The sequence below is a fragment of the Vidua macroura genome, chromosome 1 (genome assembly GCF_024509145.1).
Source record: "Vidua macroura isolate BioBank_ID:100142 chromosome 1, ASM2450914v1, whole genome shotgun sequence".
In the NCBI taxonomy this organism is placed as follows: Eukaryota; Metazoa; Chordata; class Aves; order Passeriformes; family Viduidae; genus Vidua; species Vidua macroura.
In genome coordinates, this window is record NC_071571.1 from 150325793 (window position 1) to 150346318 (window position 20526).

Here is a 20526-nt window from a genome sequence, read left to right on the forward strand (position 1 = left end):
TATAAATTTTAAATTGTTTGGGGGTTATGCCAGCTCTGGGATTGTATCTGAAGCTCACCAATGTTGCAGCTTGCAAGCTGCACTACTGACATCTGCCGCTTGCTGCTTAGTTTCCTGAGTTTCCTGGGCTTTCCACAGTGCTGCAGAAAGGACTGGATGTGGAGGGAAATTGCCTCAATTCTCATTGCCCTGATGGAACTTGAGCACTTAGTACTGCCAGGCCGGTTGCTCACTAGGGATAATTCATCACTACAGCATAAGGATGCCCTTAACCATGCTCCCACTCCACAAATTGCCCAGCAGTGCCATGTGCTGTGAAACTGCTGGACATGAAGCATGTTACAGACCTCCCCAGGATGGGGCAGAGAGAGCTCCTGCTCTGTGGTATGGTGCTGGAAGGGAGGAAGGCAGGGTTACTATTGTCTTAGCCCTCTCTGGGATAAAGTCACACCAATCTCTGGCACCAAAGATAAATGTTCCCTTAGGGACAATTCGGTATGAACATGTAGACCTTGGCTTAGGGTGTTTCTTGGCTGATTACACCAGAGTGGTTAAAAGTTTAAAGTTGTTTCTAGCAAAGGGATTTGAAGAGCATGAGCCTGAATTTGTTGATTGTGCAGTATTTCCCACAGGAACTTGGGACTGTGTTTGAAATGTCTCAGATGATGAGGTCTGTGTGGGCAGATTCCTGTGTGGCAGCATCTTATCCCATCTTGAAGGTGTCAGAGGGAGAAGGGATTTTGTGTGTGTTGGGGAATTATAATAGAAATGCTGGGATTGGAAATAATGGAAATTGGATGAAAATTGGTGTAGGAGCACAAGCACGGACAAACAGCAGAGGGCTGCAAAAATGGCAGGTGTAGATGGCCACTAGATGATCAAATGAGCAAGATCCCAGCACAGCTATGTGCAATGTCTCAGGACACCCAGACTGGGAAAGAAAAGCCAGTTAGTAAATCCTGGTAACTTGCAAAGGTAGTTCAGGTTGGAGAGATCAATCATTGGCAGGTCCTTCAGGGATAAATAGGTACATCCAAACCCAGTACACTGTCACCAGCCTGGGAGAAACCCAAGAAATGTGCCGAGGGCTTGATAGTCATTGCCCCTGGTGCCTGGAGCAGAGAAATGCTGAAGAGTGATGGATACCCATGGCTTAGGATGTGACAAGAACCCAAGAGGGTGCTGCAGTGGGAGTAAGCCTCATCCATTCATATTTCTGTAACCAGTGAAGAGCTGTCCTTGGACATAAAATTGGATGTGAAATTGCCTTTGCCTCTGAGTCATTCCTGAAATGTCTCCCCATTGCTATATGTCAGATGCAATCACTCCACAAATAGCAAGTAGTGGCAGAAGCAGCAGCTGTGGCCCAGGGAATACACTGTAGACTTCAGGAAAATGGTGTCTGTAATGTGCCCAACTGATGCAGAATTAATCAGGTTTGAAAAAAGAACACAGCTCTCACACCCTGGGGGACTGTACCTAAAAATTCCTGCCTATGCATATCTTCCAATCCTTGACATAATTTCTAAGAGAAATAAATGAGTTTATCTCCCACATTGCCTACAGACCTTTCACATGGAAATAGTGGGATTAAGGAGATTAAGATTTAGCTTCAACTTGGATAAAGAACAACAAAGAATGATTAACACTTGAAATGGTTCCCAGTCATCAGATTTGATCTTCAGTCTCCCAGTATTTCCTCCAGTGAAGAGCTTTTCTGTTGTGTTCACTGCTGTCACATCTGATCCCATAAGACACAGGAGTAAACCAAATTGTTCCCTGTGTTAGGATGGACTGGTTCTAAAATACCCAAGGCTTGGACCATGGAAGATGTAGAAGGCATGAAAGAAAAAGAAGACTGATTAGGTTTATAGGATGGATGGAGGGAAGTCTGCTCTTGAAAAGGACGAGGAATCAGGGAGAACAGGGTCAAGGAAGTGGAGAGTAGAGTCCAAGTTTAGGGATCTTGGTTTCAGGTGAGCAAGAAGAAGAAGGTGAGAGGCCATAGGCTTGGAGGGGATCTGAGTGATTGCTGGGAATTTTACCTTTCAGAGGAGATCCTACTCCTGCAGGATTCAACCCTTCCCACATAATCCAGGCTTTCTTCCTGAGCATCTGGCTGCTTACACAGGGTGATGCTCGGTATCTTAACTGGATGCAGCATGTGAGGTCAGGAAAGGGCATGGGATCCCTGTTCCAGGCCTTGCACATCCTCATACATTTAATAGTGTTCTGGAGACTGCAGACCAACACAGACCAGCTTAAAACCTTCCTTGCCTGGGCCTGACCATCAGGTTTCTTTATAGAATAACTTGGTCCCTTTTTGTGCTGCCCCATGTGTTAGATGAGACACAAATGTTTGCTCGGACAAAGAGTCATTACCATAACTGTAGCTGTCAAGAAAGCTGGTGTTTTTTGCATCTGGATCAGGGAAAATCACAGCCTTTAGCATACTTCAAACCACAGAAGTTCATGTGCTTTTTTGGGAGTCTGGAATCAGCCAGACAGATCAGTCCCAGCAAAGGAATCTTTCTCTGTGGCTAGTGCAATAATAGATTTAGAGTGTAGGGGCTTTGAATCCCTTCTTCCCCTACCCAGCACTGCCTTGTGCCTGCTCTGCCCTCTCTGCCCTGCCAGTTTATCCTAATTTGATCACGGATTCACCTCATCTCCATAGGACAGTACAGCAGGGCCTTGCTGGCCTCTAAGGTTTTCTGGTGTCACTGCAATGGCAGTTCTAGGGTCACGCCATGTGTGTGTGAGTTGTATTTTCAAACACATGGGGAAAAGGGACTCGGATTCTTCCTAGAAAAACAATTTGTGCTAATGGCTTTTATGACACAGTGTCTTATCTGCAGGACCTGACCTTCACAAAGGCCCCTGGATACACCTTTTTCTCACTTTCAACCCAGCTGGATTCTCATATCCCATTCCTGACTCCTCTAATATTCACTGTGGCTCTGTAATTTACAACTGTTTGTCAAAAACAAGTAACATTTATAGACTATCAAAAGTAATTCATGAGCTTTTAAGCCAGTGCAGAGAGGCAGTCTCTGCATTTGCTACTTAGAGTCAAAACCAGGTGAAGGGACTGACAGACAGCATGGGAAGAAATAGGAAAGTGGTAGGAAGAAGCAGAAAATTTAGATCTCTTGAGTGGAAGTAATTTTCTGGTCCATTGCTGTTATGCTGTCTAGGCAGTGCAGATGTGTTTTCTCTTAGGGAAGAAATGCAGCTCCTGGAACACTTCCTTCTCTTTACAAGGGAAGTAAAAAGGAGCCTCTGGGACTTTCAGGGGTTTAACGTGTTTCATTTAGAGGAACAATAGAGGACACAAGTGATATCACTGCTCTCTGCCATGGGTGTGCACTGAGAGCTCACACCTTCATACAAGTATTAAAAGCCTTAAATAAGAGGATAACTCTGAGGATGCTGGAAAAAAGAAAGGGAAAAATACTGAGCTAAAGCTGTGTACATATAAATAGGAGTCAGAGAAGTGAGGGAGAGTGACTTCTTGCCCTCATAAGGAGGACACTGAGATCTCCAGGGTGAAAGCAGAAGAAAACTATACATGCCCCAAGGGAGATTTGTATTTGGCTCTCCTGGAGAAATAGCCGCTGCAAACCTAAAGAAGGGAAGTTATCCATAACCTAGAAAATACAGGGAAATATTTTCCATGCCGCTCTGGGAGACCAGGAAGTTATTTTTGGTTTCTGTAGCACAGTGAGTGTCGTTGGGAGCATGTGCAACAACAGAGTTTTCAGCGGCTCCCATTGTAATTGCTCCCATTGACCTTATCACTAATAAGTGCAGGATGTGAATTATAACGGCAAAGATGTAATCGGAGAGGCCTGGAGACAGCTCGTCTGCAAGGGACGAGCAGTTGCCATGACAGAGCCTCTCACGCTGCTCCTTCTCAAGTGGAACATCAGGTAAAACAAGGACTCTGCTGCTTCTGTTGATTTCTGTATAATTTAGGGGATAAGTGACTTCACTGTTTCCCTGGATGTGGGAGACGAGGACATTTTTATGATTGTGAAGGACAGAAGAAAGTCATGTTGTGGCACTCTTGGTGAATTACTTTGATATTCTGCACAGCACTCAGGCTGGGAGGCTAAATGTTATTCTTAGTTATTGCTTATAAAGTCACGACACATGCAGGGATGCACCAGAGGCAAAGAATCCAGATCCTTCCTGATTTACAGCAGCTTAGACACCTTTGATGGTGCTATAGCCATTTGTAACAGCTCAGAGTCTGGGATGAAGTTTCCATGAGGTGTAGTACCAGGGGTTAGGAGGGGAAAAACAAGCAGCCTCTGATCCAGCACCTTCCCTGTGCAGAGCAGTGCAGCTGAGTGAGCAGTGCCTGACACTGACATCCTTTCTTATAAAAAGGCCAAGGCAAAAAGATCTGGAGCTGTGCAACATGTGCTTTATGTCTGCTAGAGGAGCAGTATGTCCATTCAGCCCCTCAGTGCCCATGGTGTGGTGAGAATGCTCAACCAGAGATGTTCCACAGGGTTTCTGAAGGGCTTGGAGGCACAGGTGTCTTCCAGTGCTTCTGCTTGATCCTAAGGGCTTGGAAGCTGTTAGGGAAAGAAGTCTCTGGAAGTTTCTGTGAGCATCTTCCTTCTTCCTGTTTTGCCTCTGCTGTAAAAGCATCTTTGAAACAACAGGAGGTGCCACTCATGGCTGTGGAGACATAGGGCAGGCTAAGGGCTGGTGAGAACCTGCAGTCTCTAGAGAGAACTGAGAAAGATGGTCTGAAATTTATCAGCAGTGATGGATATAGATATTTTTCCAGGGCATAATGGTTTGAAAGGAAAGAAGAGGTAGAAAACATTCCTTGCAATGATGCATGTGGCTACCTGGTTGATTCTGGGAGGATTTATCAAAAGATAGGAAAGCAGAATTATAATCTGCAAGTGTTCATGTGTCCAGAAGGACAATGGGAAAGGGGACAGTTTGAAGAGGAATGGGATCAGCAGGCAGTAATGTAACTGTGAAATATATCAATGCCAGTGATTCTTGTTTTAAAAGCAAGGGATACATTGTCATTTTAAGAAGACAGATTTTTATTCCTTGACAACATCTGATTCACATCACAGCACCTGAATCCAAAAGTGAAGGTTTTCAGATGGAAATGAAAAAACAGCACAAAGGAAGTGCTAAATAAACAGAAGTGAAGGGGTCTGGGGGTTTCAGACCTTGTGCACTTGAATAAAAAAGGCCTAGCCTCTCCTTTTGATCTGAGAAATACCACATGCATGCACCAGGTAAACAAGTCCCAGACGTCTCACTGTGTCTTTTGCCAAGACCCCACAATATTTCGGGAACATCAAAAGATCTTGATGTTTATCTGACTGTGGTTTTGTAAGGAAAGAGGCAAAAGAGGATTTTGGTGTCTAACTGGTGTCTAAACAGACATCTGCTGTAGCTCAGTCTGTGCTCACCTCTGAGACAGATTTCTGCCACCTCCTCCAGCTATCATTCAGTTTGCATCACTTTTATGGACTGCTCAAATTTGCTGAGTGGGTGTTATCCCCAAAAGAGGAGAATGAAGGCTGGTGTCTCTCAGCAGAACTTGCTTTCCATGTAGGCTACCTTCCACTTCTGGCCTGTGTCTGAATTTCTTTAGCCAGATCCCAAAGAGCCTTGTCACTTGCTGGAGTTTTGTAGCATGTCACTGGTGATAGCAAGGATGTTCTTCTGCAGAGCTTGGTGTGGTGAAGAACAGGGTGTTGTGCTGAACAACATCCTGGAGATCTGGGAAAGCACAGGGCGTGACTCTGTTCTTGTCTGCATCAAGTAATTTTCTCTACTTTCTTACATCTGCGCAAGGTATTGCTGCCAGTTTTAGGGCAGCCATAGAGATGTGGCCATGATACACGCATAGCTTTATTTTGCAAGAATGAAGAGTTGTTGGCATTGCTATGAACAAACTGCATCACCAGCTCCTGCACCTGGTTGCAAGGAACCAAACTCCCAGGCTCTCCAGAGCACCACGACTTTTCCAACTGCCTGTGTCTCTCTGTGGGGAAGGCAGTGGGACTCAGTGGGTGAGACTCTATCTCTGGAGGCAGTCCCAGTGACCTCTGTGCCATAGAATGCTGGGAATGATGGGGTTGAAGGGAACAATTTGCAAGCATTCTAATTCTTCACCTGTAGTAACCATGTGTCATATGTGAGTACAATCTGTGCACAGTAAAGTCTTGTGCTGTGTGTGGAGGGGCTTGCATAAAATCATAGAATAGTTTGGATCAGAAGGGACCTCTAAAGGTCATGCTTTAATGCAGGTTGAATCTGAGCTTTACTCAGTAGCAGGCTCAGTAGAGCTCAGTAGCAGGCTCTTATTTTTATTCCTATAGCCTTAGTAGACTATAAATACCACACCTATTTATTTTGACCATTTGGGCTTTAAAAGCATGTCAGAAACACTCCTTGCCAATTTGCTGTGAAAATAGGAAGAAGTAAGGGAAGCTGATGGTAAGTGCTCATATATGCCTATTGTCTGCATAAATGTTATGTGAAGTATGAGCTAAAACTCAAATGCAAATCCATGGTGCTTGATCCAGTGCCAAGGGAAAGCTTGAGTTCAATTGCTTCAAGGCATGTCTGTGTAGACAGAGGCAATTTGAGGTTAACTGAGATGAAGCCACTGCTAATTTCACTTATTGGTTATAACCCTGGGCAGACTTGAACCTTCTCCCAGAACCAGAATGTCAGCTGAAACACTGTGGCTGCTTGTACTGCAGCAGAAGGGTGAAGTATTGGAGTTTGCCTTAGCTGGGGGTCATTTTGGAGAAGTTTGTATCTGGAGTGCACAAAGGCTTCCTTCAAATGATGCATGTCCTTGGATTAATGAAGACTAAGCTTTTATGGAGATACAGATCAGCTTGGACATTCCTGAGAATTCAGTTTCCAATCTGTGGGAAATATGATGTACAGAGGCATAATTTACACTTTTAAATATACAGTACCTCATTTCATCTCACTGTGAGCTTCCCTCTGCATGCTTAATAGCCCTCCTGAAGACATCCATCATGTTCTCTGTCTTGGTAGGATCTACATGCAACACAAGCTGGATGCCTGCAAATGTTGTCCCAGTATTCAAGAAGAGCAAGAGGAATGACCCTTGTAACTAAACTGGGAGGAGCTGTTGATTCCCTCAAAGGCAGAGAGATTTTGATGAAATAGAGGGCTGGACAAACACCAACCATACGAAGTTCAGCAATGGGAAGTGATGGGTTCTGCACATAGGATGGGAGAACCTTGGGTGTATAGACAGCCTGGGATCAGTGCTGCAGAAAGGGACCTGTGGGTCCTGGTCAATGGGACGTTGAATGTGAGTCAGCAGCACCCTGGCAGCCAAGAGGGTCAGCCCTGTCCTGGGGCTATCAGGTACAGCATCACCAGCTGCGCAAGGGAGGGGATTGTTCTACTCTGCTCTGCACTGGGGCGGCCTCACCTTGACTATTGTGTACACTTTTTTTTGGGCACCACAATTCAAGAAAGATATTGAGCTGTTAGAGAACATCCGAAGGATGGTGAAGTGTCTGTAGGGGAAGTCCTACTAGGACTAGTCACTTGGCTTATTTCAGCTTGGAGAAGAGGAGACTGAGGATAGTCCTTATGACAAACTACAACTTTCTCAAAAGGGGAAGTGGAGGGACAACACCAGTGTCTTTCTTCTGGTGACCAGTTAGAGGACCAAAGGGAATTACACAAAGACAACTTAGGATATTCTATGATTCTGTGATTCCAGCTTTGCTGGCTCCTGTACTCTCAGCAAGGAAGATTATTTGGGATGCAGCAGGGCCTCTTCATGAAAGTCACTAATGCTTTTTCTTATTCCTTGTCTTTGGCTGGGACCACCCTCTACTGATGAGGCTGACTTGGGTGTTGTCTCCTCAGGGTTGGAAGGAGGAGCCTCTCCCACTACATTTCCCTACATGCAAAAGATGTACTCGGAGTTTTGAGTGAGTCTGACCAGAGCACTCCATCTATTGCTCCCTGAGCTGATAGCACTCTCCTCTTCCCTTCAACCACCATGGCCTCAGACTTAACAGCAACCCCACAGTCTAAGAGGGACACCTGCTGTACCAAACACCCCTGCCCCATTCATTCTGCTCCAGCTGGCTTATGCCAGCTCCTCTCCCTGGATGGTTGTAGCTGTATTTATCCTTCTCCCCATGTCTCTCTGCCTTCTTACACTACAGCTTTGGTATCAATTCAGATCTGAAGGGTTGGGCTCAGCTGACCAGATGGATGTGAGTGGGAAGAGGATTAGGTGGGTCTTGTGTGAGCAAATGCAGACAGTCAACATTTATGTTGAAATTGTCTCAGCTAGGATGTAGATAGCACCCTACAAAATACTAGCCAGGTTAGTCCTTCCTGCTGGAATTTCCAGAGCTTCCACTTCCAGAACCAGGCTAAACTGCAGTGCAGAGAAAGAAACCTGTGATATGTGCAGAGGCAGCAGCACACAGCAGTTAGGTGGGAGCTCGTCTCTGCAGAGACATCTTTGCATTTTAAATTGACTACCCAAGGGGTGAATTGAAACAGTGTGCATTAAACCAGGGCAAAGTGAATGAAACTGCTTAGAAATAAAGTTACTTTAGTTCTCACAGTGCAGACATAGAAACTTAATGTGGCCTAAGCAAGATGCCAGTATACTGAGAAAACCATACTATCTACCAGGGTAGGTTAATGTTTTAGGGTAGAGGGTATAGGAGACCTCAGAGCTCTGACAGCAGTCCTGAGGTGGTAATGATACCATTTCTCCACATGGATATTTAGCCAGATGTAGCCACTCACTGCACTTCCTCCATGGAGTCTATTTCATCTGCAAGGCTGAGGATTCCTCTGCATCTGAAATAACAGCCTGTTTTGACCCATGGGACACAACTCTGCAGAAAAGAGGGGAAGGGACAGGTATTGGAGCTGCTTGGCTGCTGCACACAATTCTTTCTGCCTGATGCATCACCACGTTTTTCTGCATTGACTTGTCACTCAGAAACAGATCAAATCCCCAGCCAGGTGAGCTGCCCCCCTCCTTATGCTGGGTTGTAAAAGAGGCTACTTATGTCAGATCTGTGCTGTTTTGGACTTGTGTGAATTGCTGTGTCACCATTTCACTGTGGATCTGTTTGGAAACAACTCTGCAGCTGCCTCTCCTTCTCCTGTTTTACTTGGAGTGAAGCAGCCTAGCGTTGTCCTGAACCATTTTGAGTGTTCTTCCTTTATGGCACTTTGCCTGAGAACGAGATGAGTCACAGGCAGGTTACATGCCCTGTCCTCGTGAGTGTGAATTAGAGGGAAAGGCTCCGGGATTACTGGTGATTGTCTCCCTGAGCACCTCACCAAATCATGCATTTCACAGGGCTGGAGGCTGTTGTGGCCTCCTAGTCCTTTTGGTCCTACTTTAAGGGGATGAGCTCTTCTGTTCTGCTCTGCCAGCTGGGAGAAAAACCTGTTAGGTCTGCCTGACCTGTCAAATTGTAAGGGGTTCAAATGGATTAGGAAAGGAACGTCAAAAAATGTTCCCAGCATATGGATGCCTCGTGGCTTTGCAGCAAGTAAAGCTGTCCATAGGACAGCTATGTGCAATGAGGGACAGAAGTGGGATAAGGGAAATATTGTCTCCCTTGAGGCATTTTGAACCATAGAAGTTTCCGCTCCTGAGGAAAGACAAGGAGGAATTCATCTCTGAGAGTTACAAGCAGGTCCACAGAGTGCAGCACAGTCTCAGGAAATTCAGACTATGCTTGAATCAGGGAAAGCAAGATGTATTTTTTGTTACAAGCATCCAAATCACTTAGTCAATCAAAACAGAAAGATGCTGTTTGTAAGCAAAGGAAAAGAAGTCTGGGTGAAAAAGAAGTATTTATATTAAATATACTGTGGTGAAAGAAGTATTTATGTTAAAATGTAGAACTAGTGAAGGATCAAGTGGGGAAAAAATTGGACATGGACATCTTCAGCTTAGGAAGGAGAACAGTGTTTCTAAGCCTCTGAGACTTTTTAGGAAACCTTTCCAAAGAAAGGTATCAAGGCTCTTTCAGTGTGCAAAAGGTAAAGTTGAGGAAAGGACTGCACAGGGAGTGAGGGTGTGGAATTAATCAATATTCTGAAGAAGGCGTTGGAAGGAGATGATAATAGCTGTTCTCAGTTTGTTACGTGCCGTTTTGACTGGGTTTAATTATTCCCATGTTTCAGGGTTGCTGCCAGGAGGAATGCAGAACTTTGCTTCAGGTTCAGTTTGTTCCTGGGATTTTTTTCCTCTCCTTTAACAGTTAGCATTGGATGGACCCACATCAAAGTTAGCTTGAGGCAAGGTTGAGCACTCCACTTGTGCTTTTAGAAGAAGAAAGAAATATTTTGAGTGCCCAGATCATTCTCACACCCAAAAATTGTTCCAGAGTCAGACCTAATGTCAGAGAGGAACTGGGCTGGGTCCTTCTCTGTAATGAAAAGGGTGGGTGACATCATTTGACATGGATCCATGACCTTGGCAACATACTTGCCTTTTTGCAATGGCACATTGTACTTGGGGGCTTTTAAGTCCTTTACATTTCAAGTCTTTTCTTGACTGTGAACTGCTGGAGATGCCCATGAAGGGCTATAGTTGAGCAAGACCCTTTTGGGAGCTTTTTCAGACATGCAGTTACTGCCTGGGGACAATGCATAAGGTGACCATGGTGATTTATTTTGGAGCTCTGTGCTCCAAAGTAAGTGGTTCCCAGGACTGGTGTGTGGTGACTTATTTCCATCAGAACCTTTTCCTTCTGTAGTGACTTGGTAACCCAAAGGAAATTCCTTTGGGATGCAAGCATTGCCTAACCAGGATCACTTTGTGTTTGAGGGTGGAAGGGATAAGTCTTTTCCCCCTCTGATTTACTAGCAGCTCAGGAAGATGACAAATGAAACAGTTTCAGACAGGAAACTGTCAGAGTCTAGTGCAGTGCGTAACTGTGCAGGTTTGTATTGGAGATGAAAAAATATTCCCATACATGTTCCAGTGATGTGACTGACCCAGAGCATTTCTCAGCCATGGATCCAGCAGTGCATCCATGCTGGATAACCACAGTTCTCTTGGAGGCCTGGGCTTGGACCAGTTGTCCTGGAGTGGATGCGTTCCAGACCATGACAGCAGGTCTAGCCAGGTGTTTCTGGGACACTGAAGATGGCTCAGCAAACAAGTCAAGACATAGATAATGACCTCCTCATGTGGCTACAGGATGAAAGGGGTCATTTAGACCAAACCAGGACTTCATCAAATACAGAGAAAGGTTTTGTAGTGGGAAAGGCTATCGCAGGGCTATCCCATGGCATTTACACAAGCATTTGCGAAGGCAAGAACAGGGGAACCCTTCTTGTAAAGTTGCCAGCACCACCCATACAGAAGGGCCTGTAGCAGGCTGACATCCCTTCCAGTGCTTGGCTAGAGAAGCTACCCCTACACAGCATCACCCAAAGCCAACTCCCAGCTGTGACCATGCCCAAAGCCAATTCCCAGCCCTGACCATGTCCCATGCTTGACTGCTGCTGGTTTTGGGAGCGTGTAGGCTGTTCAATGCCCAGAGCAGCTGAGCGATGGGGCCTCAGCTCAGCTATATTATGTGTGGGGGTGGGCAAAGAGAGGAGAATGTCCTCTTTCCTGTGCCACAGGCTGAGGGAAGCAGAGTTGCCCAGCACATCTGTGGACTCCCTCTATTGCTTAACCTGTGCTTCTTACTATGGCCATGGTCGCAGTGGTTTTTGCTTTGGCCACAGCTATCAATATCTGCTCTGGGTCCTGCTTCTGACTGCAGGCAGCTGGAGGAGTGTCCAGAGAGCCCTAGACCCTGGGTCTGGTCATCAAGGGGACAGAGTTGGGGCCCTGCCTCTTGGGGGAAGAGGTGTTTCCTCACGCACACCTTGGTGTGCTGGATCCAACAGAAATCCCTGGTAGGGTCCACCAAGGGATGGAGCAGAAGTCCTGCCCCAAGGAGATGTGGTCTGAGCTCCACCACAGGGCAAGGTGCTCCTGCCTCTTAGGGGACACAGCCTGAACACTCCATGGAGGGTCTGCAGGTTCTGGCTTTGAGGGCTCAAGGTCTGAGCCTCACCACAGGGGTCCTGCCTCATGTATGTCTTGAGCCCCACTGCAGAGCAGGGGTATCCTGTCTCTGAGGGGACATGATCTGAGCCCCCGCGGTCAAGGGACACAGTGAGGGTTCTGCCATAGAGAAGGCAGAACTCAGAGTAGTCAGAGCCCCTACTGCAGAGAAGGGGAGTCCTGCCACGGAGGGGATCGGCGTCCGCTCACTGAGGGGACGAGGTCTGAGCCCCACCACTGAGGGACTGAGGATCCGGTCACTGAGCGGACCCTGTGCGCCGCATCAAGGGGCCGAGAGTCCTTCTAGAGAGGGGACAGGACAAAGGAGATCCTGTCTCTGGAGGACGAGGTCTGAGCCCGCCCTGGAGGGGCCGCGGTCCCGTCCCTGAGGAGGCCGCTGCTCTCCCGCCTCGGCCTCTCCCTCAGCGCCATCTGGCGGCGGCCGCGCTGCCCGTCCCGCTCCGCTCCGCTCGGCCCGGCCAGGCCCCGGGAACCGGCGCCGAGCTCCGGCTGGGGCTGGGGCGGAGGAGAACGAGCAGCGGGCACGGCCCAGCCCATGTGGGGGACCTGCTGAGGGGTCCCAGGGGGAATATGCCCCTGCCGCTGCCCCCTCCGTGACAAGGCTGAGCATCAACCCCCTCCCACTGCTGCATCCGAAAGATGCTTTGTCCAACACCAGGATGCCCCAAACCCTGTCCAGCCTGGCCTGGAACACTTCCAAAGATGGGGCAGCCACATATTCACTGGGCAATCTATGCCAGGGCCTCCCCACCTTCTGTCTTCACCTAAATGCTGTTCTGGCGACCATTTCCAGCCATGCCAGAGGTCCTGAAGCAGGGACTGCCCTGGGGTAGTGGTGACTGACCCTTGGGTATTTGGGGACAGGTATACAACAAGCTCTGAAGAGGACAAGAAACCACAGAATCACAGAATCATTTAGGCTTTAAGATCATTAAGTTCAACCAGCAACCCAGCACTGCCAAGTCCCCCATTAAACCATGTACCTAAGTGCCACTTTTACATATATTTTAAATGCCTTCAAGTTTGTGAATACTTCACTTACCTGGGCAGTTTGTTCCAATGCTTGACTATCCTTTTCATGAAGACCTTTTTCCTAATAGCCAACCTAAAACTATGCTGGCACAATTTAAGTCTATTTCTTCTTGTTCAGAAGATATTGACCCCTACCTGGCTACAACCTTCTGTCAGGGAGAGAGAGCGATAAGGTCCCCTCTGAACCTCCTTTTCTCCAGGCTGAGCCCCACAGCTCTCATAGCTATGCCTCACAGGACTTGTGCTCCAGCCTCTTCCTCAGCCCCACTGCCCTTCTTTGGACTTGCTCCAGCACCTCAATGTCTTTCATGTCATGAGGGGCCCAAAACTGAGCACAGAATTTGGGGTACAGTCTCCCCAGTGCTACTGTCCAGGCCCATGAACAAAAAATGCTGTCTGTTGTCAGCAGTGAGCTGGAGACCCTACCAGGGATTTCTGTTGGATCCAGCACACCAAGGTGTGTGTGAGGAAACACCCAGGGCTCCTTGAGCTCTTGTAGTGAGGGAAAACTACATTAGTTAATAGAGTGATTAATATTCTGAGGTTGAAGGAGAAACTTAAATGAGCTGTAAAGATGCATCACTGCAGCAGGAATACAACATGTAAACCATGAAACAGGATTTTGGCAGCTGACCTGAAGGGAAGATTCATGATCTAAGGGAATAGTTTGAGCTTTTCCATCCTGACAGCAAAATAGGATTTGAACATAATTTTCTGGACCACTGGGAGCTCCGTGGGGATTCTGGGCTGTGTTCAGCAGAGGGCAGTGGTTGGTTTGGTCACTACTTGGCTGGCAGAGTCCGGCCTCTTAAAACACTGCCATGCTATTTGCTGAAATCATTCTGCTGCAGAGTATCCAAAAAAGCTGTAGAAAAGGATGGTGCAAGTAAATCCTCCCTGCCTTGCATCAGTGTAATGCAGAGGTAATAGTGGGTCATTGAGGTCTCTTGGGGAAATTCAGCAAACTTCCCATCCTGTATGAGTTTGCAAATATAGACTTTCCAAGGAAAAAGATTATGATTCCTTGACCTTGTTTAGATCTTCAGATTTACTGCTGTTCTTTGAGAAGTTTGGCATTTTGTTATCCACAAGTACTTAATTAAAATAAATAAAAAGAAAGCTTAAACCTGTTGTATGTGTTTATAAAATTTCCCTAAACAGTAATTGTAACCAGTAATGTTCATATGAGTGAAGGATACAATACAGTGTCTTGTCATTAGGGCATCCTGTTCCCGTGGGAAGGGAAGAAATGCAGAAAAAAGGAAAGATTCCTTCAACACAGGGATACCAGCCACCTGGACCAAGCAATGTGTCCTAAGTGGTCCTGGGAAAGTGACTTAAACACAGCAAAATTGGTTGGAGGTGCTCTGAGCTGCTCCAGAAAGCCAGGGAAGGAGATGCTGGGGGACAACTCCTGTGATGGTCTCCCTGTGGATGCTGGCATGGCAGATGCTGCTGTGGGAGGGAAGCCAAGGCTGGGGATTCCTGGCCAGTTGCTGTGTACAGGGCTGGTGGCAACTGACATGACATTGAACTTATTGGGGCAGAGCAGCCTTGGGGTTGCTGCAGTAGCCCAGTTTTGGGATCTCACCTCTGTGCAGGAGGAGCTGGGTTCCAGTTCACTGGATGTACTGGTATGAGTGAGGATGGGTGAGAAGAGAGGGGGGATGACTGTAACAGGGGTATAAGTGCAGAGCAGAGCTTGTGAGGAATTGGAGACTGGGAGCACGAGAAGTGAAGTTCAAATATAAAATCAAGCACTTGGTCATGATTTGCCTGCCTACCTGGAGCCCTTTATCCCTCTGTGTGCCTGCCATAGTCCTGTGCCCCTCCCCACACAGGTGTATGGGGATTATAAAAGTGAAACCTAGGTCAAAATCTTGTTCAGGAAAAATTAACTATACATGTTAATCAAAATCAATATATTCTCTAGGTTCCATATGGGAAGGGCTGTGAAAACATTGAAAGATGAAAGGATCTGGGCCAAATGGAGCATCTGTTCTGGTGCAATACCCAGGACAGTTGTAGCACTAATTCTCCCTGGTGCTGAGCGTCCTCTGGTCCTGCTGCAGGCAAAAGGGATGAGACCTCGCAGTATGATGAGGTCTAAAAAGAACCGATGGGATATTTACACCTGTGTCCCAGCAGCTTTATCTTTTCTCTAGTTGCTGAGGAAAGCCCTAAGGCAGGCTGTTTCCTGTGATTTTATGCACTGTGAACTGGACAAAGAGGATCCCCTGGAGAGCTGTTAGAACATATTTAATCTGTGAAAGAGTTTTGCTGATGGCAGGGAAAAAAATTGTACCTCGCCATGTACGGGAAAGAAATTTTGTCCTTGAGGGGAACTAGAGAGAGAATGAAGGGCTCTCATTCCCCACTGAAGTTGCCTTAAAAAGCTCCCTCCCCCACAAAAGTTATCTTGTGGTTTTGATCTGCTCATGTCATCTGCTGGTGCCCATGCTGCTGTCTGCTCTCCCACCACAAACACTCCTGGCAAGGGGGAAACTCCCCAGACCCCTTAGGGACCCCCTTTGATGTGGTGTAGATAAACTCCTGACATGTTTCACTAGAACCTGAATGCAGAGACTGTGCCTTAATTTCCTTCTTGCTTTCACCCCACACCTCCTCACTGTACCTGTGTCCTGTCTCTCATCTCTCTGATCTCTTCAGGGTTTGTGCCTTCATGGTGAGTTCATTCATATCTGTGAATCCTCTCCCCAGTCACATTGAAGCATTTCTTTCTCTCACCACATGCACACACAGGCACATTGTTGCACAGACTTATATCCCTTTTGGATTTATGGTGCATTTTTCCCCCTGATTTTTAGGTGTTTGCATTCACAGGTGTTCAGCCATGTGCTGGGATCCTTGGGCAGGAGATACTGCAAAGTCCCCAACTGCACAATGCCACTGGAACTGCAAGCAAGAAGAGCTTCCAGGAATAGGCCAGAACAGACACCAGACACTCCTCTGAAATCCTCTGTTGCTGCTAGTGGGTGCTGGATTGGGATCTGGGTGATGTCTTATCTGCATCACATAGCAGGAATTTGAGGGTATATTAAACAACCCACATGCTCCTGCTGCCTACCACAGAGGAAAGAACTTCCCTGCCTGCAGCTGCCTCTGCCAGCTCCTTGCCCTGCTTGTCCATCACACAGATACTACTGTAAACACGCATTCCATATTTGCCACCCTTACATGCACAGCTATGTTCTGTGCAGGTGTCCTACCCTCCTCTGTGCATCCCTACTTTGGGATTCTGCTGCTGCCTTGCTCAGCATTACTGACAAATATCTCTCCAGAATGCTCATGGCAGAACCAATTGATTTTTCTTGCCTCCTAGCATCTCGCAGCACAAACAGCTACACTATTGTTCATGAAAGCTAAGTTACAAATGGCACATCCACATCCCTTGTACTGGCAGCTGCTGCTGTTGGTATTAGACATGGCCGCTGTAGAGAAAACATACAGAGAACACCTTCCCACCTACTCCTCCAATCTGTCTGGGCTTGGGAGGGCTTCACATGTGGCTGCCAAGTGCAGAGTATGTGGGCTTTGCTGGGCAGGTCTAGACAGATAGTGTGGTGGCTGAAAGGAAGCAAAAAATGTTAAGGATGCTCTTTGATGCTGGCAGATCTGGAGCTCTGGGTGGTGGGTATGGAAGCACCATGATCCTGTGTCCTGGAACATCAGCTGTGTTCCTCAGTCCATTTGTATCATCCCTCTTCTGCCCCAGTGTAAAGAAGGGTTTTAACCTATTTTAAATCAGCTGGTGGATTAACTCCTCTCTGTTCCCCATTCACAGAATCACAGAATCACAGAATCACAGAATCACAGAATCACAGAATCACAGAATCACAGAATAATGAGGTTGGAAGAGACCTCTAAGATCATCAAGTCCAACTTATGCCCTAACACCTCAACTAGACTATAGCACCAAGTGCCACGTCCAGTCTTTTTTTAAACACATCCAGAGATGGTGATTCTACCACCTCCCTGGGAAGACAATTCCAGTACTTTATTATTCTTTCAGTGAAAATATTTTTCCTAATATCTAACCTATACCTTCCCTGATGTAGCTTGAGACTGTGTCCTCTTGTTCTGTCAGTTACTGCCTGGTGAAAGAGACCGACCCCCACCTGTCTACAACCTCCCTTCAGGAAGTTGTAGAGAGCAATAAGGTCACCTCTAAGCCTCCTCTTCTCCAGGCTAAACAACCCCAGCTCCTTCAAACATTCCTCATAGGGCTTGTGTTCCAAGCCCCTCACCAACCTTGTTGCCCTCCTCTGGACGTGCTCAAGCATCTCAACGTCCTTCCTAAACTGATGGGCCCAGAACTGGACACAGTACTCAAGATGCGGTCTCACCAGTGCCAAGTACAGGGGAAGAATGACCTCCCTACTCCTGCTGGTCACACAATTCCCATCTTTCTCTCATGCCTCGACCTGGAAAAGGCGTCTGAAATATCTGAAGAAGCTCAGCAAATAACCACCAAAAAGACTGACCCTGGAAACACACCTCATAGGAAGAGACAGAGTAATTTAATTTTTTTGGAATGCAGGAATAGAGGGTTGTTTACAAATACCTTTGCTGGGGAAAAAAAAGGTCTGGCATCTCAGGGTGTAGTTATCTGTTAGACAAAGAGCAAATATCTGTGGCTTTGGAATGTAACACTGCAAAGACAAAGAAGGAGACGTATCTTCTCTAAACCCCAGAAAAATTAGAGCAGAACTGCAGGCTTTCTGAAAAAGGGGCTCCAGTTTAAATGGGTTGATGCTGAGATGACTGGGAGAGACTTTGTCACCTCCATTAGGCAATCAGTAACCTTGGAAAGAAGTCCTGCTGGCTTTCAAGTCCTTCCAGCCTTGAGAAACAGCAGGGTCGTGCCTGTTTTAATATTCCATGGGTTAATACACCCTACAGTGACTTTCTGAAACCTCTGTAAGTCGGGTACAGTACTAGCAGTGGCAGAACTGTTAGGATTGTATGGATAAACCATCCAATCATTTGCTTTAATTATGACAATACATATCTGCTTGCTTTATGCAATGTTTGTCATAAGATGAATCATGGTTACCAAAATTATCGTGTAGACGATTCTGTGTATAATAGCAGGCCAAGAGGTTAGAAGAGGAAGGGTTTCCGGGTTGGGTAGGAGGCAAAAAGTAAAGCTACCAGATAAACAAACCATAACTTCTGTCAAGAACCTATCAACAGATTCCCACCACATGCTCTGCAAATGGGCAGCTGTGCAGAGAAGTCCGTCTGAAGTGGCGTCTCGAGTGCACCGTGTTTTCCAAGCAATGTGTGCAGGGTGGCATTTCCAGCTCTAAATACAATCAATCAAGAGAGGCCTTCCCTGGGAAGACAGGATTTGGGTAGTCTCCAAGCTATCCAAAACATCAAGGGGTTGGATACTGGGCTTTGGTCTAAGCTCCTGCCTAGTGAACTTCAGGAATGAATTTATAAGGATCCTTCTCTGGAGAGATGCTGACTGTGGGATCAAAGGACAGATGAGCCAACAGCTGGGCTCTGGCCCAAGGCTTTCATGCCATGCCCTATTCCCATGTGGACTTCCCCGAGGCAAGTCTCTTGGGGGAATCTGTTTAACTGATCTGCAGCAAGTTCCATTTTTCTCCATCTGTAGAGACAAACAAGCACTTCTAGGCCTGTTTCAGAGTCCTCTTTCAGAGGAAGTGGAAGTAAAACTGCTCTAAACAAAACCTTCACCAATATTTTGCTCCTGGGTACTTGAACCCCATAGAGGGAAATTTGGTTGGTTGCTTTAAGGTCATGTCAGGAAAGGACTTACTAAGGTCTACTGAGGGATCAAAAAGAAGCCAAGGGTTCTCCTGCAAGGCCTTCAAGACATCCCGAAGAATGCTTCTTTTGGGACTGGAGTTCAGACTAGTCCTTGCTTTTTGGCTTTTCCTACTGAGAAGATCACAGGTGATGTGCTTGGAGGAGATATGTTTGGATCAGAGTTTTTGGCACATGGTGTGTGGCTCTTGGGGATGGTCCTGTGCAGGGCCAGGAGTTGGGTTCAATGATCCTTGTGGGTCACTTCCAACTCAAGAGTATTTTATGATTCCATTACCTTCTCATTGGGACGACAGAAGCTCCTCTCTGTGAGCTTTCCCTAAGATTGCTGTGAGGTGAACAAAGACTTTCTCCTGCATGTAAACTTGGCTTTATTTCATCTGACAGGCTCTTTCTTGTTGCATAGCAGCTGGAAAGAAGAACCTCAGTCTTGAGCTGGACTGTTATCTCTGCATACAGCCATGAAGGAAAAGCAAAATCCCTTGTGTTAGAACCCAGACCCCTACCTCCATACCTAAATTAATCTGATCTCTGACACTATTGACAAGAATCATGAAGAAGGACAGTTTAATGAACTAAGATCTTGATATTCTGCCAGGATTGGCTTCTTAGAAGAACACTTAGAGAACTCACATCTTTACCAGGGAAGTTTTGGTGCTTTTTGACGCATTTGAAGAAGAAGTAATCAGAAAGATGGGAAGTGTGAGTCATCATCCCATGACATATTTGAAAGATATGTAGATGTGATACTTAGGGACATAGTGGTGGCCTTAACATAGCTGGAGAAAGGGTTGGACTTGATGATCTTATACATCCTTTCCAACCAAATGATCCTGCGATTCTATGATTGCAGTGGATATTCTCCCTGGCATCCCCATTAAGCTCAAATAGCCGAACAGGGCCCAGCACAAAGCACTGAAATACTACAGTGAAGTGATTGATTATTTCTTGTTTTAGGGGACATGCTGCATTCCCAGTCTGCCCTGCCTGGGATACCCTGCAGAGCATGGGACATGTACACGGGACATTTCAGGTGGCACCATCTATCACAAGCCTCACGCAGAACTTCCCATGACAATCCTGCTCGTCATGTAGCCAGCATTTACACTGGATGATACGAGTCCATGAGCACTCACACCCACACTACACCTCCTGCATCCCCAGTACCCTCTTCCCAAGGGTGTAGGGATAAAGACTCTCTTCCTCTTTCTCAGCACACCGGAGACCTTCCTGTTTTCTACTGCATGACCACAAAAGCTCAGACAAATGTGGGGAGATCACACTTGTCCCTTTCCTGGGCCTCATCATGGGAAAGCGATAAAGTGCCTTGCTTTAAAAGCTTTTTCTTCCTAAAATGGGAGTCTTCCAGCTCTGGCACCCTCCCCAGAGCTCCTGTTTTGGGACTAATTGTGTCCAGAAGGGGAAAAGCAAGCCAGCCCACATTTGTTTTCCTATGTCATCCTTTGCAGGGTATCACGTCCCTGCATTGCCTGTCTGTTTTCCCTTGTCCTACTTTCCTCATCCTTGTTCTTACTAGCCCTGCCCCTCATGGG